The sequence below is a fragment of the Monodelphis domestica genome, chromosome 3, assembly GCF_027887165.1.
Source record: "Monodelphis domestica isolate mMonDom1 chromosome 3, mMonDom1.pri, whole genome shotgun sequence".
Lineage (NCBI taxonomy): Eukaryota > Metazoa > Chordata > Mammalia > Didelphimorphia > Didelphidae > Monodelphis > Monodelphis domestica.
Window position 1 is genome coordinate 314081082 of NC_077229.1, and position 26021 is coordinate 314107102.

Below are 26021 nucleotides of genomic sequence, written 5' to 3' on the forward strand. Positions count from 1 at the left end.
TAAGCAGTTAGACAATCAGCTGTCAGTTTTGTTCCACAAAGTAAAATGTATTTGGCCCAGGCCCTGATTCCTAACTATAGCCCTTGGAAATGTGGGTGGAAAAGTCTCTCTTGTGGGTTTGCCTTAGTGTTTTTATCCAGTTCTCTTCAAAGTCAGATTATTCCCTGAATCCTAGAACTAAACAGCACTAGTTTATTTTTTTTTTAAGTTTATCTTCTCTAGGATTAACCTGTAAAGAGGTTTTTTCTTCTTCTTTATGTTCACATTAGGGATCTTTTACCTTCAGGGTATGAGAAATCAAGAGACAATATGTTATAGTGGATCAAACTTGTGAGACATTGGTTCAAATCCTACTTCAGACAGACACATACTAACTGTGACGCTCTGAACAAGCGACAACCTCTCAGGAACCCTCTTTCCACCTATAATTCTTTACAATAATGAGTTACAGAAGAGTGGTTGACCTCCATCAGGAGGATAAAGGAACTTTTGTACACTGATGCATCATGGATGGAGAACAACAACAACAAAAAGAAATTAGAATAGCCTACTGTTCTATGATCTAGAAATTTATAGGAATATTGGTTAGGCTTTACACTGGGAGCTTATTTCTGCATTTGATGATCCTTGTATCACTTAGTGAATGTGTGATGTTAGACAAGTTAATTCTTCTCTTTGGTACTTAGTTCCCCATCTGGAGAATGAAGAGCTTGGGCCAGAGTATCTCCAGGACTCCTTGAAGGATTAGATCAATGATGTAAAAAGTAGTTGCTCTTCTTTCACTGTCCTGATAGTTCTTACCATGGTTGGACCTTACTATAACTTATATTTAGCTTCTTGCTGGAATTAAGAAGCATGACCCACTCTACTCCAAATCTGGGATGCTGGGGAAGCAATCAGTCCTGGAAGAAGAAGATTCAATCAGTTAATCAATCAAAAAGCATTTTTAAGGGTCAACCAAGTGCCAGGTGCTGTTTTTCAATTAGGTACTTGTCAGGAGTGCCACTTATTTGATGTACCTGATAGGAAAGAAAGGTAGGGACTTTAGAAGGCAAATAGACTAGTAAGTGTTCCATCCCCAAACCTACTCTCTACCTCTCGTTTATTGGCACTATCTTGCTAGGAACTTAAAGAGAATTTTAGGAAGGACACTGTCAAGCAAGTTCATCCAAAGCAGGGTGACCCAGGTGGTGGCAGTATGTAAAATCATATCATAAGGTCAGTTGAGGGAAGTAAGGGTATTAATCCTAGATAAAAAGTAACAAAGAATATCACATCTGGAGTCAGGAAGACATAAAGTTCAATCTGGCCTCAGATATTTACTTGCTGTGTGATCCTAGACAAATCACTTAACCTCTCTCAATCTCCTCAGTTTCCTCATTTATAAAATGTATAGCATGTAACTCCCAGAGTTGTTGTGAGGATCAAATGAGACAATAATTGTAACATTCTTAAAATAGTTACTAATAGTAATATTATCAATATTAATTAATAACGAATATAGTAATAATATGCAATATAAATGCTAATTACTATTATTTGGAGGACTGTCAAAGAGAAAAAACATTACATATATCCTGCTTCATCCCAGACAACTGGGTGGAAGGCTGGCAGAAAGAAGGCATATTCTAGCTCCATATAAAACAAAATATCATAATCAATTAGAGTTAACTGTATCTGGGGTGGATTGCTTAGAAGGGAAGTAAATGTGCTTTTGTTAAAGGTTTTCAAGTAGTCAGAATAATCACTTCTTAGTGCTATTGAGGGAAGAAGAGTGCATGCTTTTAAGTAGAGGATGTTTTAAATGATTTCTCAGCTCCCTCAATCACTAGGATTCTATGATTTTTTTATTCTCTAACCTCTACTCCCTAATCACATTATAAAGGAGTTGATAGCAGAGACTCCATTGAAATGAAATAAGGATTCCAAGTTAGGTTGGGCCTAGATTTTGATGGACTTTAAGTGCCAAGGTGAGGTGTGAGTATTTTATCCTATAGGCCAGTGATGGTAAACGTATGGCACGAATGCCAAAGATGGCATGCAGAGTGCTTTCTCTGGACAAACAACTGCCCTCTCCCTTCTATCTCCAGAGTTCAGTACTAGAAAGGCAGAGGGACTTGGGCAGAGCTGCTCCCTGTCCCTCTCCCCACTTTGCCTGAAGACATTTTTTCACATCCCCCACCCTTCTGTCCAGCAGCCAATGGGAGCACACAGGGGTAAGGTGGGCATTTCACAGGTGGCAGTGCTGATGGGGAGCAGAGCACTTGGGTCACTCCCCTCCCCCTCTCTACAATCCCTCAGGATGTTCCTCACTTCACCCACTCCTCCATCCAGCAGTCCAATGGGACTGCTTCCTCCCTCCCCTTTGTGGGGTAAGGGGACAGGCGGGGTGACCCTGGCACTTGGTGGGGGAGAGGTGAATGGCACAGGGTCTGAGGGGGATGGGCATGGAACTCATCTCTAAAAGGTTCACCATCACTGTTATAGGCAATAGGAAGTTACTGAAGATGGTGGGAGGGGATAGCAAAGATATGGTCAGTTTGTGCTTTTAAAAAATTATTTTGGCAGTTGAGGTTATATAAATGACTTTAAACTAGTTATTTCATCTATTTGGTTCTTTGTTCCACTTCTGTAAAATAAGGAGCTTGGACTAGATGGCTTCCTAAGACCCTTGGAGGAATTAGATCAATGATGCTATAGCTAGGCACCCTACTGTCATTGTCCAGTAGGAACAAGGAAAGTTTGGAATCAGACCAATTAAGAGGGATTTGAAATGGTCTAGGAGAGAGGAAATGAAAGGCTGGACTGGAGCAATGGCCATATGAGTGGAAACATACCAATGTGAAAGTGGCTTAAAATACCCTATAAATGACACTGAAATTACATAAATAATAAAAGGATGATGGGAGAATTTTATAGTAGGCAGAATTTATATATTGTATGATATGAAGCAGAATATATCTAATGCTTCTCCTGACAGCCCTTCCAACAATAATAATAACTAATGTTATGTAGAACTTACTATCTGCCAGGAACTGTGAAAGTGCTTATTATTATCTCACTTTGAATTTTCTCAGCAACTCTGGAGTAAGGTGTTATTAATATCCTCCTTTTACATATGAGGAAACTGAGGAGACAGAGAGGTTAAGTGTTTTGCCTAGGGTTACACAGTGAATACTTGGTGGAATTTTGTAGTGAGAATATGAATTGAATTGAGAGTCCTGAGACCTGAGTTTGAATTATGCTTCTGCTATGTGTGATCCTGGGCAAGCCATTTAAACTCCCTGGATCTCAGTTTATTCAGTTGATAAAAATAAAACAAATAAACTCCATCTTTTCTATTGACCCTTCTAGCTTGAAGTCTGTGATAAATGTAGCAGAAGCTACAATGCTTTATTATTTTGGAAGATGAAGAAGTAGCAAATTTCAAAGTTGAGACTGATGATGCAACGTTGGGAATGGATGGGACTTTAAAGAGAGGAAAGGTAGAGCTAAGGTAAGCATCATTACACATAAAACAACAATTTTCATTTTAGAGGGTGATTCATGAAGATTTTTAAAGTAAAGAAAGGGGAAGAAATAGCAATCAGGGTCTAAGGGAAGGAAAAGAGAGATGGGGTAGTAGAGTTGAAGCAGATTCCTCAATTACACATCACCAACATTGATTACACTCATATTTTTCCATCTTCTAGTTGAGAGAGAAAAAGATTGAGAGAGAGAGAAAAAGATTGAGAGAGAGAGAGAGAAAGAGAGAGAGAGAGAGAGAGAGAGAGAGAGAGAGAGAGAGAGAGAGAGAGAGAGAGAGAGAGAGAGTGAGAGAGAGCAAGCTGGGGAATAAAGAAAGGAAAAAGTATAAAAAGACATGTTAGAAGAATGAACAATAATGACTATAAATATGAATGAGATGAATTCACCCATAAAAAGGAAAAGGATATTAATATGGTTTAGAAAGAAAAAATCAACAATCTGTTGTTTACAGGAAAAAAAACACTTGAAACATAAATATTCGCACAGAGTTAATATGAGAGTCTAGGAGAGAATTCATCAATGCTTCATCTTAACCCCCCCCCAAAAATAAGGGTGGGGGCAGCAATCATGACCTCAGATAAGTAATAGAAAAGTGAAACTTAAACAGTTCATCAGATAGAAGATAATCACATTATGCTAAGAAGTACAATAGACAATGAAAACTATTAATTTTTTTGTCCAGCATTTAAGCAATTAAAAATAGATAAAATTAGAAGGAGAAATCAATAGCAAAACAAAATATCTGTGATCCATACTGTACCCCATTCATATCTAGGAAAACCTTTAAAATGTTTAAATGAAGAAATTAAAGATCTAAATAGAATTTTGGAAAAATTAAGTATGATCACTGATAACTACTGGAAAGGAACTGAAAGTCAGTTAGTAGGTCACATTTATAAAAATTGGCAATTTGCTAGAGCATAAAAAGTCATTTATAAATACTTAAAAGTAGAAATATTAAACACATTCTTCAATGACCACAACAGAATAAAAATTAAAATCAGTAAGTCCATTTGAAGAAAGGATTCTAATTTAATTGGAAAATAAGTAAAGTAATTAGGCAGTTAGGTGGTACAGGTGGTAGAGTGCTAGGCATGGAGTCAGGAAGACTCATCTCTCTGAGTTAAAATCTGGCCTCAGACACTGACTAGTTGTGTGACTGGGAGCAAGTCATCTTACCTCTGTTTCCCTCAGTTTCTTCATCTGTAAAATGAGCTGGAGAAGAAAATGGCAAGTCATGCCAGTATCTTTGCCAAGAAAACCCCAAATGGAGTCACAAAGAATCAGACATGACTGAAAAAAGGCCAAACAACAACGATAATATTTAGTTCTAAAGACTTGATAGATAAAAAAAAAATAATTTAACAAAATTGAAATTTGTAAAAATTAAACAATAAATAAAATGACCAGTTGTTAAAAAAAAAAAACAAATAAAATAAACTGTTGGTCTGATTTTTTAAAAAAGAAAAAAAAACAGTATCAAAAATAAAAAAAAAATTCACAATAAAAAAGAAATAAATGAATAAGTAAATAAACAGGGGGAGAACATTTTAAAGAGTTTACTATATGCTAGATAATGCTTGATGCTAGGCATACAAATACAAAAAGAAAGATAACCCCATTTCTCAGGAGCCTAAATTTTAATAAGGGAAGTTACATAAAGAGTTCTGGCCAGGACAGGGGTATTTTGGACTAGAAAGTCACATGAATTGATAAGCAGAGCCACAGGGCAACAGGTAGACTTGTCCTTTACAAGAATAGTAGTCTTGATTTGACTGTATTTCCAAGAATGAAGTGGTACTCTGACCAAAAAACAGCAAGGGTAAGTCCTCCTTCAGGGTTTTTTTTTTGTTTGTTTATTTGTTTTGTTTTTCATTGGTAATAGTTTTCAAATATGTTTACAACAAAGCACACCCTTAAAGAGGAAGTCATTTGTGCATAACAAATTTCTTTGAATCACACAGGTTTAAACTATCAGGTAACCCCTACCCCAGGCCTTCCTTCAGAGATGGGGCAAAACTAAGAGAGGGACGAGAAAGAGAATGGAGGTGGAGAGGAGTGGACTGCTCTCCATCAGGGTTACTTCTTAGAGAGAGGGAGAAAAACTATGATAATTCAGATGCCTCACAAAGAGGTTAGGGGGAGGAATGATGTGTACCTATCAGTCAAGCCAGATGGAGGGTTCTACTAAGGATGGGTAATGGTGAGGAAGCTATTAAGTGAATCCTAGTTATAATGGAGAACTTTCACCAATAACTATCAAACAGGCAAGACCTGGACAACTGGAACATAGGTAGCATAAACAAAGAGACCATTGAAACTTATAATTTATATGAAATGGATGAGTATTTATAAAAATATATAATAAGGAGATTGATAGAACAAGGAAGAGAAATTAAATAAATTCACTCCTCCCCCACTCCAAATTAAACTGCATATAAACCAGCATCAAAAGGGAAAAAATATCCCTGGGGTCAGCTATAGGCATAAGTGAATTCTACAAAACATTTGAAGTACAATTTTTTCCAACAACATATAAACTGATTACAAAAATAAGAAAAGGAAGGATTCTACTAATTCGTTTCTATGATACACACATAATTTTTATACATAAATTGGAGTGAAACAAAAGAGCATGAAAACTATAGATCTATATCCTTAATTAATATTGAAGTAAAAATGTAGTATGATTTTTAGGGTTTCCACAATATAATTAAAAGATTAAACACAATGATCAAAATGAATTAATACCAGAGATAGTATTAATAAGATTATTTAAAAAGTTTGAGACCACTTAAAAGCAATATTCAGATCTTCCATCCAGTGTTCATATGGAACCTTGGGGACTCTAAACACTTTCTCATCTTTAACACTGGCTTCCTATATTTCTTTTTAAAAAAGGAATATCTTAAATATGAGGGAAAAGAAAAACATTCCTTCCCAAGATTTTAGTAAAGTTGTGAAATGAGCATTAAAGCAAAAAATGAGAGTAGCATAGAGTCTTCTTGGTCCTTTCTTTCTTTCTTTCTTTCTTTCTTTCTTTCTTTCTTTCTTTCTTTCTTTCTTTCTTTCTTTCTTTCTTTCTTTCTTCCTTCCTTCCTTCCTTCCTTCCTTTCTTTCTTTCTTTCTTTCTTTCTTTCTTTCTTTCTTTCTTTCTTTCTTTCTTTCTTTCTTTCTTTCTTTCTTTCTTTCTTTCTTTCTTTCTTTCTTTCTTTCTTTCTTTCTTTCTTTCTTTCTTTCTTCCTTCCTTCCTTCCTTCCTTCCTTCCTTCCTTCCTTCCTTCCTTCCTTCCTTCCTTCCTTCCTTTCTTTCTCAATTTAAACATTATTTTATTTGGTCATTTTCAAACATTATTCCTTGAAAACAAAGATCATTTTCTTTTCCTCACCCTGCCTCCCACCACCCCTCTCATAGCCGACGCACGATTCCACTGGGTATCACATGTGTCCTTGATTTGAACCCATTTCCATGTTGTTGGTATTTGTATTAGGGTGTTCATTTAGAGTCTCTCCTCAATCATGTCCCCTCAAACCCTGTAGTCAAACAGTTGCTTTTCTTTGTTGTTTTTACTCCCACAATTTGTCCTTTGCTTGTGGATAGTGTTTTTTCTTCTAGATCCCTGCAGAATGTTCAGGGACATTGTATTGACACTAATGGAGAAGTCCATTACATTCGATTGTACCACAGTGTATTAGTTTCTGTGTACAATGTTCTCCTGGTTCTGCTCCTTTCGCTCTGAATCACTTCCTGGAGGTTGTTCCAGTCTCCATGGAATTCCTTCACTTTATTATTCCTTTTAGCACAATAGTATTCCATCACCAACATATACCACAATTTGTTCAGCCATTCCCCAATTGCTGGGCATCCCCTCATTTTTCAATTTTTGGCCACCACAAAGAGCACAGCTATGAATATTCTTGTACATGTCTTTTTCCTTATTATCTCTTTGGGGTACAACCCAGCAGTGCTATGGCTAGATCAAAGGGTAGACAGTCTTTTATCGCCCTTTGGGCATAGTTCCAAATTGCCCTCCAGAATGGTTGGATCAAATCACAACTCCACCAGCAATTAATTAATGTCCCAACGTTGTCACATCCCCTCCAGCATTCATTACTTTCCTTTGCTGTCATGTTAGCCAATCTGCTGGCTGTGAGGTGATACCTCAGAGTTGTTTAGATTTGCATCTCTCTGATTATAAGAGATTTAGAGCACTTTTTCATGTGCTTATTAATAGTTTTGGTTTCTTTGGCTGAAAACTGCCTGTTCATGTCCCTTGCCCATTTATCAATTGGAGAATGGCTTGATTTCTTGGTTCTTTCAATGGTCAGTGAGAAGGGTTTGATTCAGAAAAGGTAATAGTATCAGGTCTATGTAAAATTATCTTAAGGATACACAAGTACAGTCATGTCCCAAAAAAAGGTCTTGTAGGAAGTTTAGAGTAGGAAGGTCACTTGGTAACTTCACTGGCTTCCTTGAGTCTAATTAATTTCTATTTCCAGTCCCAGTCTTTCTCCTGAGCTCCAGTTCTTCATCACCAAGTGCTTATTGGACCTGAGCTGGGTATCCCTTAGACATCTCCAGCTCACCATCTCTAAAACTAAGCCTTATTATCTTTCACCCCAAATCTACTCTTCTTCTAAATTTCCCTATTTCTACTGAGGGCATCACCATCACAGCCATTAACCAATACAATTCACTAAACAAAATTCCTTTATTTTATCCTATTAACCATGCAAGCTTTATTTAAAAACTTTAAAGTCAAAGTGGTACTACATTAAAGAATCTGGAATTTAATATTTTTTTTGCAGATTTAAGAGAGGCAGACAGAAATCTGAAAAGAAAAAAAAGTACAGTCTTTATAGTAAAACAGAAGATTAAGTTGATTGTCCTTTTGTGTTCTCCATAGTTACAAACATGCATAATATCAAGTACTTCATCATTCCTCCATTCTCCAGCTCTTTTTTTTCCTCCCTAAGGACATAAGTACCAGAAGAAAAATAGAAGCAAGGCAGTCCTTAACTTATGAAATACACTTCTGCTTCACTGAACTTTGTCACATGAGTTTCTTTTTATAGTCATTCTTACCAGTCTGCTTCTTCTGTTGCTTCATTTTTATCAATTTCATTAATCTTTGTGAAGGTGACTTTTTATATCTGTGTAGTTGTTTCTCTCCTCTGGCCTCCTCCGGCCCCTTGCTTCAATAATATTTTCATTCATACATATTCATTCTCACTCTTTATTGTTCATAAACATACCTGAAATTCAATATTGCCCTTCCCTAGACAAATCCCTTTAATCCATTCTTGTGCCCAATGAAGCTCCATTTTTATATGTCTCTCCCTTCCTTTCATAGCCAACTTTTTCAATAAGTTGCCACAACTTTTTTATAACTTGACTTACTGTCCTCACTCTACAGAAACTGTTCTCTCAAAGGTTAACAATGAAAAATGATGATCATACAAGGAAACAAAGGAAAGTATGTGACACATGGTTGTGTTTGACTTTTAAGGCCCATCATACACTATTCCCTTCCTATCTTTCCAGCCTTTTTTACTCCTTATTATCTTCCATGCTGCAATCCATTGACATTGGTCTTGCTGTTTCCAGGACAAGTCATGTCATTCCTCACTCTGACAACTTTCAGCTAAAATCTACTTTTAAGAGAAGTTGTTTCTAATTCTCCTAAATGCTAGTACTTTCCCTTTTGATGGAGGTAGGCAGTGATAGAAGTGGGACCTCATGCTCTGAAGTCTTGTATTTTTCACCAGTTAGCATTAATTAAGCATACATTGCAAAATTTGCATTATTAGCATTAGACAGGCATAAATTGCAAAATCTGTACTGCTAAGCATTTAACTGTTATATATTATTAATCAGTTATACTAGTTTTGCACTGTTTTGCTTTGTATTTATATCAGTCTTGTACTATTGTGTATTACTAATCAGTTGTACCATTCCATTCTATGTTTATGTTGGTTATACTGGTCTTATACTTTATAATACCCTCCCTATGTTTCCCACCAAGATAAAGGCATTCCAGGGAGATAGTGAGGCTTCCTCTCCATTGGGGTTTTCTGCATAAAACACCCCAAAGCATCCAGGGATGGACTATTCAATAAATATACAAACCTTGATTCACCCCTTGAATTTCTCCACCCCCCCCATTCCATCAGCCCTGAGGCTACTCCACCAACCGAGGTTATTTCTTTGTGCTAAACCTCTTCTTCAAACAAAGACTTTCATACCTCTGATCAAGAATAGAGATTTGAGCCTTCCATTCTGGGGTAAGACCCTGTTACAATCTTTAGAGTGTTCTCCACACAACACTTCAATATTATTTTATCTATTTTAGGCTGTATATATCATGTATATTTTGTTTGTAACATAGTTGTTTGTATGTAGTCTTTCCTATTAGATTATTTCTTGAGGGCAGAGACTTTCTTACTCTTTCCACAGTTTATGGCTTGTTGACTTGACTTGACTTCAAGGCAATAAAAATTTAGTATCTCTGTAACACATAGAAAGACAACCTGATGGCTAGGATTATATTTCAGAAGCTGCAATGGACTAAAAAACAACAAAATGCTACATCTATAGTCTTCAAAATATCTTGAAGATTTCAACCAACTGTTGGTTGAAATTATTTTATTATCACAGATGGACCTGTTGCCCCAAATAACATAGATATAACACTGAGTCATAAAATTTAATAAAATATCTAATAGATGTTGTTAAAACAAATATTCATAAAATTCAAGCTACAGTGAATGAAACATATTCAAAATATAGTGACTTAACAGAGACATGTTTCTGTGGGAACAGAATTAGGTTTACTAATTGAGTTATCCTGAGATACTTTCAATGAGTCTATAGAGGATGAGCTTATATCTGAATATTTTTTAGCTAATTTAAAAAGTGTTTATTTTAGTTAACATATGCTTTATCCCTTAGCAACTTAATACAAAATAAATAACATTAGGTTAGTGATTTTTCCCAGGACTATTTCTATATGAATCCTCCTGGGGAAAAAATGAAAATAAGATAATTACAATAATAATAATTAACAGCACTTTTAATCATTTGTAAAACATTTCAGAAATACCTTATTTGATTCTCACAACAATTCTATGAGAAAAGCACTTAGAAGTATTATCATTTCTATTTTACAGCTGAGGAAACAAAATCTCAATGAACTTTACTCATAATCATGCAACTAGAAAATGTCAGATAAGGATTTGAACCATAGTCCTCCTAATGCCAAAGCCAGTATTCCATTGCATCATGCTGCCTTCCTTTAATTAAATGATTTTGTAAACCATTCTGCAAATTTCCATATTAACTAGTTCTTCAGGTTAAGGAATCCCAACAGATGCTTCTGCTTAGTGTTAGTGTTTTAAGACAATGTTGAAGGAGAAAAGAAACTTCCTGGTTAAAAAACAAACAAACCATTGTCCAAGTCAGAGTTGTTGAATTTTTTAAGGATGAAGGAGATTTGGGGGGTAATTTAATTGAATCTTTCTCATTTTATAGATGAGGACACTGAGGGGGGGAAATTGGGTTCTTTTGTCTTTTTATTTCTGGCACAAATTTGCCTAAAGTCAAATAAGTAGTAAGTATGTATGAGACTCAAGATCTGAATCTAGATCTTCTGACTCCAAATTCATTACTCTTATCAATATGCTACATGCATCACAGAAAGTAAGCCATTAAGTCAGGCTAGGTGGAGACAGCTTTTGGAGAACCAAATCTAGAAGTTAAAATGGGACCTAGATAACAGTTCTTAAAGGAACTTTCAAAGCCAAAGAGTCAATGTGGAATTTGACCCAACAAGTATCCCATGAAGAAAAGCCTTCAACAAGATGATGCTTTTCTTCCACTGGCTTCCCTTCCCCCCCAAATAGAATTCTTCCTTAGATCCTGGTAAAGTACATACTAATGCTTAAAGACTTTATTGCAAAGTAGAGTTGTCTGGAATGGAGAGAACATGAAGCTATCAGTGGTCCTTGGGACCTCTCCAATTTATCAAGTCACCTCACTTTTGGTTATATTTTACAAATATCTCATTTGATCCTCACAACAATCCTAGGTGATAAGTGCTATTATTACCACCCCATTCTTTAGAGCTAAAAAACTGAGATAGGCAGAGGTGAAGTGACTCACCTAGGATTACATAGTTCATAAATGTTTGAAGCCCAATTCAAACTGAGTTCTTCCTGTTTCCAAGGCCCAGAACTATACCCACTACACCTTGTTGTTGCTTCTCATTGACTCTCATTGTCAGGAAACTTTAAAGCTGCTGCCTTGTCCCTAGAACAGAAACAGTTCAAGAGAGAGAATCATGAGCATAAGTCATCCACACCGCGTTGCACAGTGTTAATATTTGGTCTTCTTGTGTCAGTCAGTCCAAAGATTGGTTTGCACAACTTCACCTAAACTGTTGCTTGGCCACAAATTCAATTCATGGCACCCTTAAATAAACAAACAAAAAAAAAAACCCACCATGCTAAGTGCCACCAACTTGGATATGATAGAAATAGGTGGGGAGAAGCCATTAAAATTGTATATTTTAAATGTAAATTATATATTCTATGTAAATATATATAATATATCATAATATAATTTACATATTCATTACATGCAGATGTAATTTATATATAAAATTATATAACATATTGACTTTTCCCACACATATATTTCAATTCATGTGTCCTCTTCCTCTATGGGTTTCCTTCTGTTTCTGTATAATCCATAAAACAACAACAATTAAATCCATTTTAAGCATCTTTGTTCTAAATCCTTAGTGCTACTATCATCATTACTAATGTTAGTAGCTAGCACTTATGTCACACATTAAAGTTTAAAAACAGTTTATAAATATTTTCTCATTTGATCCTCACAATAGCCATAGGAGAAAGGTGCTATTATTATCCTCATTTTATAAATGATGGAACTGGGGAAGGCAGAGATTAAGTGACTTGCCTAAAGTCAGATAACTAGCAAGTTTATAGCTGGAATTAAATTCTGGACAGATAATTCCAGGCCCACAGACCTCTTTATTGTATCACCTAGCTGCCTCTGCCAAACAGCCTCCAAGGAGTTATTCTTTGGCAGATGTTAGGTCTTATAATAGTTCATAGCTCACATTTATTTATTTCTACTTATCTATCTCTTCTTTATTTGCTGTGACTTTAGTTTAACATCTTTGTTGGATACCTAACTGAAGACAGATAATGAAAGATAAATGCAAAATATCACTGGGATTATATAAGAATAGCACAACAAATGCTATGATGAATGGTAAGTAGAAACAAAGGGTGTGTGTGTGTGTGTGTGTGTGTGTGTGTTTGTAAGTGCACCCGCAAATGTCCAAACTGTGTTGAGGGTGAGAGAAGTATCAAAGAAGGATTTGGACTCTTTGGTGTTTCAGAGGGCATGGAAAGATGATAAAAAATGATAGAGAAAAGGAAGAATGACTCAATTTTAATTTTCCTTCTATTTTCTCTGCCTAGGAGAATGATTCTTAGAATGGGAATGAAGGCACAAAAAGGGTTAATGGAGAATTGAGGTGTGGCCCTGTTTAAGTCTACTTATCTCCCTAGGCTTCTTCCTCACCTATAAAATGAGGGAATTGCTCTACCTGGCCCCTGAGTTTTCCTCCAGCTTGAAATCTAAGGTTCCAAAAGAGTACTTGACAATCCTCAGTTAATTTAAATCACCAGATGAATGTGCTTGTTCAGATCTTGAGTGAAAGAACAGTAAATGTAATTGCTGACACTATCACTGATCTTTGAAAAAGAGAAAGAGGCAAGGTATCTTAGATTAAAGGTCAGTTGTCTCCAACTCCCTCAAAAGAAAGAGAGTAAAGTTGATGAGCAATAAACTGATCATCTTAACTTCAATTCCTGGTGCATTTTAGAATACACTATTAAAAGTTAAAAGGATTCTTTAAGTTTTAGAAAGGGAAATAACGATTTTTAAAAGCCAATATAGCTGATCCATAATAGGCTGTATCACATGAACATAATTTCATTTTTAGGCAGGGCAACTAAAGTACTAAATCAGCAGAATTCAAGAATTCATCTCCAGATGTCAACCAAATATTTAACAAAGTCTCCTATGATTCATTTCTGAACAAGATGAATAGATGGGGCTACGAGATGGATTAGGAATTGGCTGAATGACAAAACTCAAAGAGTAGTCATTAGACAGTCAGTCATCTAGCATTTATTAATATGTCTTGTAGTCATTGCCCTAAGACATTGGGAAACAAAGAAAGGCAAAAAAAATAGTTCATACTCTCAAGAAGTTCACAGTGCAATGGAGGAGACAACAAGAAAATAGCCATGTAAAAACAAGATATATATAATGGATAAATTGGGAGTGATCTTAGAAGGAATTAACTAAGATTAAGGATGGGGTCCAAGCAGAGGAAATGTCCAGAATTGAGAGATAGTGTCTTGAGGGAGGAAAAGCAAGGAGGTCAACATTACTGGATTGTAGGATATGTAGAGAGGAGTAAAGGGTAAGAAGAATAGAAAATTGGAAGGGGGTAGGTTAATAGACAAAGGAGTTTATACTTGATTCTAGAATCAATAGGGAGCCACTGGAATTTATTGCATATGGAGAAGATGTCATCACACCTGTGAGCTTTAGGGAGGAAGATCAATATGACATTTTTACTTGATTTTGAATTTAGTAAGAGTTGGTTCTTAGAAACCATCTCCCCACCATGCAACCAGAGCCCTAATCAATCAGATTCTCATCTAATGTGTTTGCTAAGCTACCTAATATCATTCCAAATCATTTAAAAATGTTTGAAAAGCACAAGTCCAAGAATAGAACTCTGAGTCACTCACGTTAAAGACCTCCCTTCAAACTGCTATCAATTCATCAATGATCTCCACTCCAATCTATCCTCTCACAGATCCAATGATGCCTTCCTCTTTTCAGTAAATTCCAGAGTTTCCATATTGCCTTCAGAATCAAATACAAAAAGTTCAATCTCTTCGAGAAGAGATGTTGGTGAGAATGTTCTTATTTGCCTAACTCTTTAAGTCTTGCCTCCAACAATTTCTCCTCCAGGAAGCCTTCCCTAAAACCAGTGGGAACTGTGAAAGTGATCTGATTCGGATAAAATGAAATTTAGAGATAAAAGTAGATTTCTGCAGTTGAATTAAAAAAAAAACAAATTTAGAAGTGTGTGATTTGATTTTAGAGAATAGATAGATGATGAAGATAGATGTTATCTATTTCTAGATGAAGAGATGATGGATTCAAGGAACAGAATGAGACATACGTTTTTGGACATGTCCAATGTGAGAATTCATTGTGCTTCACTATGCATTTTTGTTGCAAGGGTTTTGTTTTCCTTTTTTTAGGAAGGGGGATTATATTTCTTCTACTTGGCCATAGAGAGCAGGAGCAACGGATGACTTGATGCATCATAGAACTTCTTAACAATTAGTTGTTGCAAAGTATACTTTACTGCCTCAGGAGGGAGTGGGTTTTCCCTTATTAGTGGTTTTTAAGTGGAGGATGGACCAGGTATCTTGCAATGGAGATTTCTTAGTCAGGAATAGATTTGACTGGTTGGTGTTTGAGGTTTCTTTTTAAAATAAGTTTACAGGTAATTCTGGTGCTTCTAAAATCCCAGATAACAATTTCTCAGACTTTGAAATGACTTCTTCCACAAGTAGGACCCACAAGCCCCACCCCCTTTTTTTGTCCTTTGAGCTCACAATAGGTCATTAGCACAAAGCATGCCTTCAGTAGGACTATTTGAATGGTCCATAAGAAAGCATTTGTGCATTCTTTCACTGCCTATCAAGAGAAAATACCTTCTGCTGAGGACATTAATAGCTTTGTTTTGTATATCTGAAAAATAGTCCTCTCCAAGGCCTCTTTTTTTCAGTCTGTATTATGCATCCCTGTATGGGCAACTGATCCAGAAAAGAAAACTTTAACTTTCATTTCTCAATTAAAGTAAATGACAGCCATCCTCAGTTCACCTCTCCAATCAGGTTAAGGCCACTCTTATACACTACACGAGGTTCCTTCCTTCCCATCTTCTTCTTCCATTTGTATGTTACAAACTACCCCTGGGCATTAAGACAACATGACATAAGAATATATTTTCTAAATTTGCATAAAATGAGAACTTCACAGATGGGCAACACATGCTTCCCATAAGTCCAGTGTGAAAATGGCTCTATATCACTTGTCGCTATACACATTCTTTCCACATTTCTGGCACATGTACATCTTAAACAAACAGGAATTGCGACAAGCAAAACAGATGGGCAACCAAAAAAAAAAGTTTCCAAGGCACGCATCCCAAAATTCTTCCTTGAACATGGTACTACACCACTTGTCACAATAAAATCTGAAAGAACTTTGGGTATTAAACAGAAAGTCTCTGCTGGAGAGCAGAGCACAAGATCTGCATTTCCATAACTCAGCAAGACATGTGGAAACACCTTTGCCTCCCCCAATGGTTAGGTGACAGGCTCCAATCCTTCCTTTGGCATCTCAGCTGGTCTGCCGAGTTCGTGGGGAGGTTTACTGAAATAGTAAAGTAAAGGGATCTGCGTTTTCAAGGTGGAAAGAACCACAGAGATCATTCTGAACACTGTTTCTTTCTGCTCATGCACACATACAGAGAAATGTCATAACTAGCAAGTAGCAGTGGTCGAAAACATATTTTATCCTCCACACGTTGTCAAGCCTAGTTGCTGATTTAATTCTGAAGCTCTGCTTCTGTGGATTATATTCACCAGATACAGGCACACTCCTATTGATCTGCAATCTGTAGCGATCCTAGCAAAGGACTCCTCGATGTCTGAGTCTTCCAAGGGCAATCTGAATTATGAGCTTCACCTCAATCTCTGAAGCACAAGGGACTGCACAAGAGATGTAGTCAGGTAGATGAAATAGTTATTAGTCAGGCAGAATCGTCAGCCAAGAAACATTTATGAAGTGTTTAATATGTTCCAGATACTGAGCTAAATGTTGACTTTATAAATAAAGGCAAAAACAATCCCTGCTTTTAAGAAATACCCATCTTCATGGGAAAGATCCCAAGTAAATAACTAGGTACATACAGAGTAGATGAAAAGTGATCTCAAAGGAAAGACACTTGCAGCTAGGGGAGAAGAAAAGGCTTCCCATGGAAGGGAGGATTGGAACTGAGTTTTTAAAAAAAGCAGAGACACTAAAGGGAGAAGTGGTACAATGAAAAGAGGATTAGGCAAGAAGCAGATTAGGAAATCTGAGTTTTAGTCTGGATACCCAATAAATTGTTAAGTCGAGCCCACTTTTCTAGGCTAATACAAGGAAGATGAATTAGATAATCTCTGAGCTCCCTTTCCAACTCTAACTTGATATAATCCAACATGCATTTGTGTATAATTGACATGTCCCTATACAAACTGTCTGAGACAAGTTCACAGGTAAAGGAAAATTATTATATCCTTTATGGTTGACATATCACAACTTGGCTCTTTGGAACTTCTCCCCCACTGCTCTCATTGATTCTCTTCACCAGTGTTCTACAAGAGAGGATAAATTGAGGGGAAGACACGGAGGTTTTTCCAATTCAACTTAGTTTTCGAACATCTATAAAGCATGTAGCTAGAATGTGCAAAGGACTTATTAGCTGGGGGACCTTGGACAAATCATTGAACTTCTATGTGCCACAGATAGCTCTCTGGGATTTACCTACAAAGTCGCAGAGGAGTTGCAATCTGCCCTGATGGAGAGAGTTCCCTATACTAAGGAGACTGTTGGCCCTTTCCATAGTCCTATATGTTCAAGAATATATTAGCATAGTTTAGAGCTGAAAGGGATCTTAGTAGACATCTAATCTAACCAGCCTTCTCCTTTTACAGGTGAGGATACTGAGAAATGGCAAGGCTTACCCAATGTCAAAGATACTAAGTAGCTGAGTCAGGATTTGACTTCTAGGAGCTCTGACTTTAAATTTAATTCCTCCAAGAAAGAGTTTGAGGCACCAAAGACGCCATGGTTTGAAATGAAACATATTCCTCCTAGGATAATGACAGTTCTTGGAGAGCAGATAATGTTTCAGGATTTAATTTTATGTTCCAAGTACACCCTGCCTTGCACATAGTAGGCATATGTTATCTTGTTTATTGAATTGAATTGCTATTCTTAATGATAAAGTTATGATAATATGATAATGATGTTATTTTAATTTGAAGATAGAGCATCACGGAAGAAATGAGGGAAGGCTTCATGGAGAAACTCCTAAGAATTTGAAAAGATGAAGAATCGTTGGGAATGTATTGCATGCATGGGGGATGATGGCATGCACAAATTTAGAGGTCAGAAAAGTGATGTCACATATGAGAAATAGCTTGGACTGAGGTTTGGTTATAACGTATTGTTTGCAAAAGGTCAGAAATATGACATAAGACTAGAAAAATGGGTTGGAGTCAAATTTTGTACAAAACCTTGAAAATTGGACTCAGGAGTGTGCAACTGTCTTGAAAGCAACCGGGAACAAGTGAAGGCTTTTGAACAGACAAATGACCACAGATAGCTTTGATTTCTTAGTATAAAGAAACATTTCCATCTGCTGAGGGGACATAGGCCAGGTATGAAGTATGAAGCTTGAATAGAAAGTTTAAAATAGTTCCTATGAAGAAGGTAAAAAGAAATCGAGCAGGAAAGAACAATGACTGTTGTACAGCAGTGAATGCAAAGGTGAGAGTTACATCGCAGGGTCATTGCTCCAGATCTGGAAGGGATGTAAGAAGTCAGAGCTACCCCCTCATTTTACGATTAGGTAGTCAGTCTAAGGAGGGGATGGAGTTTGCCCAAAGTTATAGAGAAACTGGCAGAACTGGGTTTTGAAACCAGGTTATCTGCCTTCAGAACTACATAATATGAATGCATAACAGACTCATTTAGTATAGCTACATTGTGTGAGTTCCTGCAATAGTCTCTCAAAGCATAGAGGTAGAAGCAGAAACAGTGGGTAGAAAATTATTGCAACATATTGGTAACAGAATTGGGAGCAACTGATTTGGAGTCGTAGGATATTAACTATAGAGTCAAGGAAGGAAGAAGGACCCCAAAAAAGCATTAATAGAGTGCAAGCATAATGAGAGCTAGGGCCAGGTGGGTGGCACAATGAATAGAGTATTGTTCCGAGAGTCCAGAAGACTTGAGTTCAAATTTGACCTCAGACACTTCCTAGATGGTTGACCCTGGACAAGGCACTTAATCCTATCTGCTTCAGTTCCTCACCTGTAAAATGAACTAGAGAAGGAAATGACAAAAACCACTTCAGTACCCTTTTCTAGAAAACCCTAAATGGGTTCACAAAGAGTTGGGCATAATTGAAAAATGCCTGAACAACAAAAATAGTGAGAGGTAGAGGGAGTAGAGGTCATATTGAAAATAAAAATAAGTTTAAGAGCAAGGAATCAGAGGCAGATATGGAAAGACAGGAGATCTGTGATAATGTGGAATGAAGATTTAAAGAACATGTTATGGGGGAGCCAAATGGCTCAGTGGATTGACAGCCAGATCTAGAGAAGGGAGGTCCTAGATTCAAATCTGGCCTCAGATACTTCCCAGCTGTGTGACCCTGGGCAAGTCACTTAATCCCCATTATCTAGCCCTTACCACTCTTCTGCCTTGGAATCACTATATAGTATAAACAGAAGGTGAGGATTATTTTTTTAAAGAAAGAATATGTTATATTATATAGTAATTTTGACTTCCTTAGCTGTTTTGTTGCACTAAAGGCAACATAAAACTACTGATGATATATAGGAGATTTATTCAACTCAATAGGTGGGCAATTAGAGGTATAGTAGAGCAGCCTCTCCCACCGCTGCCTGAATAGGAGAGGCTGCTCTACAAATTCAGGGATTTGTTTTTAAATTAGTTTGTGGAATGGAAGAAAGGATCAAATCAAGAAGTTATTCCTATATTAGAAGCATTTTATTCAAGATAAGACTGACTGATCTAGGAAGTTTTGATGAGTATGATCCCTATAGAAAAGTTAAAAAATAACACATAAATTATTTTATTTATTGCTTTAATCAGAGTTTTGCCTTTTTACCATATAATGTGCCTTTTTGTTGTTATTGTTGTTAATAAGAAATTAAATTGTAGTGGGGACAACTAGGTGGCACAGTGGATTGAGAACCAGGTCCAGAAACTGGATGTCCTGGGTTCAAATTTGACCTCAGACACTTCCTACCTGGGCAAGTCACTTAGCCTCCGTGGCCTAGCCCTTACTTCTCTTCTGCTTGGATCCAAAATAGAATATTGATTCTAAGATGGAAGGTGAGGATTTTTAAAAAAGAAAATAAATTGTAGTTACAAGCAATGGTTGACAGCATAGGGATCAAAATAATTATATTCAGTTTAACAGAAATAAAAGAATATTTGTCTTAGGAGAAAAAACCCTTATGTCAGTTTATGTTGTATTATGTAACAGCAACAGCAGTTGGATGTAAGAGGAACATGTTAGAATATTCTGGAATACTTTATAATTCTTAGATTTATTGTATTATAAATTCAGAAGGCAAAGAAATCTTAGAAGACATCTACTCCAATCCTCTCATCTTAAAGATAAGGAAATCAAAGTCGAGAGAAATTTAATACTTTTCCAAAGATAACACAAATAGAGAGACTCTGTTTTCAAACACAAGACCTCTGATGCCATATCCACTACCCCTTTGATGGAATCAAGAGGAGTGTTTGTCAACCAACAAGCATTTCTTAAATATCTTACTATGCTTTATGCACTATTCTAAGCACAATAATGCACACACACACACACACACACACACACACACACACACACACATCCTGGTCCTCACAAAGTACATAATTGGAGAGAAAGCATATAGATAAATATGAATTTATAGGACAAAACAAAGAGCAGAAGGAAAATAGCTATAAAAGTAAAGACTTATCAAGTGGAGAAATAAAGCAAATGATTCCTTTTCACTTTCTGTGAGTCTCTCCAAGTTGCTCTGTGTGGACAGGGCCATGAGTAGACTGGAAAGATATATAAATTGTGGGTAAGAGGAAAGTAGTTAATCCTGATCAAAATCATTGGAATGAACCTAATATTTACAAAACTTTAGAAACAGGTTTTGGAGAACTGCTAGTACACATAGTTCACTTAACCTTAGATAGTGAATGTGGCCAAAGTAGTCATGTGATTCTCTCAAAGTTCATAAATCTGAGGTTAAAATTTAGGTCTTCTCTCTCCCAGAGCAATACCCTCTCTCTGTCTCTGGGCTTAAACCCTGGAAAATGCTGTGTGGATTGATAAATGGTTTCCTAAGATATTTCACATCAACCAGGTTGGAATTTGTTTCACAACTGAGATTTTGGGTAGGGGAAGTAGTTGTTGTTCATTCATGTCCAGCTTTTATGACTTTATGGACCATAACTCTCCATGGGGTTTTCTTGACAAGGATGCTGGAGTGATTTATCACTTTCTTTGTCAGTGGATCCAGTGAAATCTTATGTCAGGTAATCAGAGGTTAAGTGACTTGCTTAGGGTCACAGAGCTAGCAAGTATCTAGGGTTAGATTTGAACTCAGGTCTTTTTGACTCCAGGCTAAGTACTCTGTACACTAAACCACTTCGCCACCTCCTAGACATATAGAGGTTATGTCACTTGCCCAAGGGCATATAGCCAGGAACTTTCTGCGGCTGGATTTAAACTCAAGACTTCCTGACTTCTAACCCAGTGCCCTAACCATTGAGACAGAGCTTCTTCTAGAGGGAATGGACAAACCAAAATGAGAGAAAGATATGCCAAAGACAAAAATTGTTCATGTTACCTCCCCATTTTGTGCCTAGTCCCAGCTACTCATAAAGGCCATTCTATAAACTCAGGATCTATAGTATATTATTTCTAGCCAAATAGGATTCACTCATCATTCCCTGGTGGAGGGAATACTACATACATGATTTTGCCTCTTTCTATACATGGCAAAATTTCAGTAGCCCCCATAAATTATTAATCATTCAAAATGTACTCACATGTGTTGGTGCATCACAATGGGGTAGGAGAATAAGCAGAGAATAAATGATGTATTCCATTTGGCAATTAGGCCAGTCTTGGGGGGATTTGGGAAAAGGGGTAACTCTCTCCTATGAGGAAAGGCTGAGACTAAATTGAGCGCTAATCAATCAGGACATAAATGGGTAGACCAGGTTGATAACAGGATCATTTAGAGTAAGGGACCTGAATTTCAAATGTATGAAATAAACCTGGAATGTATTTGTATGACATTGGCTAAGTTTCTTGGACCAGGAAATAAGATCTCAGAAAGCCTGGGGAGATGATGTCTTGTCCGCCTCAATCTTTCCTGCAAAGTACTATCTCTTTTGCAATTGTTTGTGTTTCACCTTCTCTACTCTATCTCAGTGTATTGATATGGCCATGAGTTGGGGCCACTCTTATTCCTGTGATTCAGGTAGGCCAGTAAGTTTAAATGGAAAAATTAAAAAATATCTTACCATATAGGTCAAGATTACTTTTCTGCATGCTTCAAGAAATCACAGTCAATGTTTATTATATGAAAAAGTAAAAAAAAAAATCCATACAGTGCTGAGTATATATAACTTCCAGCCTTATTTTCTTTACATGAAAAGAAAATTCTCAAGAGTTTTTTCATTGGGTGTCATTTTGATTTCTGAAGGTTTTCTGGTTAACAAGTATTTTGTAGTTACATAAATAGATGATGAATCTTAGCCAGGCCAATCCAATAACTTGAAATTAAGCAATTTGCTTAAATTCACATACCTAGTATTAAAGGGAGGATTTGAACTTAGATTCCCAATCCTAAGCATAGTACTCTATGATACTAAGGAAATCATCTAGGAAGAGCCAACTTTCAATGGTCTAAATGGAAGAAGAACAATCGTAATTCAAAATAACATGAAATGAAATTATTCATTCACACACACACATACTTATTCAGATTGAGAGAGGCTAAATAATTTGACCAAAGTAATTGGATGGGATGAGATGGAATGGAATTGAATGAGTTACAATGGGATGTATGATTTCATTGGTTTAGAGAAATTCCATTGAGAGAACTTCCTGTATTCATCAATATATTAATGCAAATGGCACCTACTCTGCCACGTAGAGTATTAATGTATTGCCTGAAGTACTAGAGTTTATTACTTGTTATATATTATGATATAATATAAATTTCATATAAACATGTATGTATTTATTTTATTAGCAGTAATTATACTGGATATTTATTACTATCATCACTTTTAATTATGTAATAACATGTTATAATATATTTTATATGTAATTTACATTTAATTTAATTTTTATTATATTCAATAATGAATATTTTATCATATTTATTATAATGCTTAGAAGATGGGGAATTTCCAGATTGAATCTCTTTAATGGTTGCTCATCTGCCAGGCTAGTTGCAGGGTTGGTAATATAGGGTACCACTACAGTTTCCAATATTCTTAGGCTTACCTGTCATTGGTGGTCATAGTAGTAGTAGAAGAGATGGCAGGTCAGTCAGTCAATGAATATTTTTTAGATACCGCTATGTGGAAGCATTATGCTGTACAAGAATTCTTTCCATTTTTAATGTCTATAGGTCCTGACCTAAAAGCTGGAACAAGAGTTTTCAGGAATTGAGGAGAGATAGAATTTGAGGTGAATGACTTATCAGTTTTATGATTCTACCTATTTCTACTTCCAGGTGCCTTGCATCTTCTTCTAGATTGACCTATCTGGCCAAATGGTGAATGACACTTGGTGTTGGAGGGATGTGGTGTGTCCTTTTTTCTACAAGGATTCACTTTGATATTGAGTACAAGGGCCAAGTTGATTTAGGCTATAACAAAATACAACCAACCCTGGCATTTCCTAATGAAGTCTCAAGACCAACACTAAATATAGTCAGGAGAGTATGTGAGCTGTTTCAAAGAATGATGGAGAAATGGGAAGAGACAAGGCAAAAAAAAATGTATGATATTCCTTTCCTCTAAACCTAAGGGGAATCATCTGAGTATGTAGGCACTTATATGGTGGAAATTATGCAAGTCAAAATCAATAGAGGAAGATCAACCTGAACCTTCATTAATCTTTTTATCTTGCAGCTGTGAAGAGACAGAAAAACTTTGAGTTGACTCTTACAGCCAAGCCTTTTGGAATATCTAGTTTCCTTCAAAGCTTAGATTAAGCTTAATGTCATCTTTCCTGATCTTCTTAGATGCTAAAGTTCAACAAATTACCTTGTATTTATTTTGTATAAGTTTATATACATATATTTACATGGTGTCTCATTAAAAATGTAAGCCCTTTGAGGATTCACATTACACTTTTGATTTTGATTTGGTTTCCCTCAGTTTTTAGGACAGGGCCTGGAATATACCAGACTTTGATAAATGGGTATTGGTTGATTGATTCATTGTCCCTCCTGTCTTCCTAATTAATGTTCTCCAAAATACACAGACATTTGTTCTTTTCTACACATTTTTCAAGTTGTAGTCATTCTTCCTATTGATGGTTGTATTAGAATATATAGAAGGGTACTTGGGGAAACAGGGGAACATCATGAGGGTAAAGGGGGAAATTGTCTTTTTCTTCTTTTCTTATTACTCTGACTAATTCTGATTTGAACTAATTCTTTCTGATTTGACTTGTTAAAGTAAATATGGTTATCATGAGTTATCATTCTGAATGGGTATGAATCCACACAGCACTTCAATCTGAAATGTAGAAACAAAGTATCAGAGTTGCTATACATGGCATAATAGTGGTAAGGACATGAATTACCAAATATGAGTAAGATTAGATGGCCTCTGAGGTCCCTTCCAATTCTCATATTCTATACACCTGGGGAGCAAGGTCATGTGATAGAGGAAGAATATTAAGCATGTTAAAATCCTGGAAGTAGAAAGGCAGGAGTACCAAAAGTCAGAATGTCTTGAGACAGCTAAAATGAATCATATCAGTTATTTATGGAGAAAGCATAGGTTCAAAGAGGAATAGAATCCATCCTTTGGGGTAGATGTGATGATGATAAAGTGATGGAGAAAAGATAAAACCATTCAACTTATTTTGTTGTTGTTTTCTCTGACAAAGAGAATGATCTTTGGATTGAAAAAGACAGAATAAAAATAACTAATAGGTTGGCATTTGATACCTAAGATATTTAAGGAAATAGTAAGAGAACAGTTAGCTCCCCTTTCTGATTTCAAGTCAGCAGGCTCAGATGAACAAACTGGTAGTTGTTATTACCGAGCTTCCATTAGAGATCTTTTAAAGGCCAAGGAGAATAGGAGTGGTATAATCAGACTAGAGAGGAGCAAATATTCTAGTTTTTTAAAAAGGGAAGAGCATCAAATCTGAAAACCTCAAGCAAGAATGCTTCTCTTTGATATATGATAAAACTTCAGAATATATTGTAAAAAAAAAAAAGTTCGTTTCTCCTACCAGCTTAGTTGCTATAGTCACTAGGAAAAAACTGATTGGACTGAAATAGATCATTAGGGATTAGTGGGCTATAGACTTAATATGAGTTAACAGTATGATATGGCAGCCAAGAAAGCTCAGGTAAACTGAGGGGGTATTAATAAAAGCAAAGTAGAAAGACTTCCTGGGGTGCAACCAAGATGGTAGAATTACAGAAAGTACTCAGCTGAACTCTCCCAACATTCCCCTCCAAAACATTTGAAATAATGCCTCAAGTCAAATTCTGCAATGGCAGTGTCAATGAAAAACGAGTGAGATGTTATTTCATCCAAATATAACATAAGAGACCATAAAGAGAGATCTGTGACATGGGAGAAGAGGGTGACTCAGAGCCCACATAAACGAAACTCCAGTGGTGGGACTAGGTGGTAGTGAGAGAATCAGTAGCAATTTCAGGAATTCCCAAGGAGACTATAAACGGACCTGGTAACTGGTCAGAAAGATATTATAAGGAATCCATGTGCTAGTACTAGATGGAGGACTAGATGCTGTTTGGTAATTCCACTTCCCTTATGCACTTCTAGGTCAAGGGTTGAGAGGAGCACTTTCAATCAAAAGGGAACAAAAACAACAAAGGGCAATTATTTGGTCACTCTTTTACCTATATTCATTCTTGGGTCATAGCTTGAGGGCAGAGAGGAACATTTTTGGTCAAGATGAAGTAGAAGCTTTGAGGGACAGAATCACTTCTGGCCCTGAAGGGGCAGGAACCCTGAGAAATACTAGTTTCCAGTCCCAAGGGAATGAGGTCACTGAGGAGCAGTATTGATCATAATCACAAGGGATTAGAGGTCTTAATTGGGAAAGGGCCAGAGTGCAGACTGAGAGCAGTGACCATACCTCTTTCCAGCTACCTTGGAAGCACCAAAAACTTCCAAACCCTCAGAACCAGTGGGGAAAAGAGCAATGTGAAAAAAGGCTGAAGCTTGAGACGTTTTACTCTCTCAAGCCAAGAACTGAGCTCAACATTAAC

The 26021-nt window shown here is 36.5% G+C and overlaps 1 long non-coding RNA gene across 1 annotated transcript; it reads right to left on the bottom strand.

Moving 5' to 3' along the window:
- Window positions 1-481: 481 nt before the first annotated feature.
- Window positions 482-23173, bottom strand: LOC103097804 (uncharacterized). Its single transcript, XR_464355.2, has 3 exons — window positions 23039-23173; window positions 11689-11835; window positions 482-902 (listed from the first exon to the last, which is right to left on the bottom strand). It is a non-coding gene; the product is annotated as an uncharacterized LOC103097804 (long non-coding RNA).
- Window positions 23174-26021: the final 2848 nt, after the last annotated feature.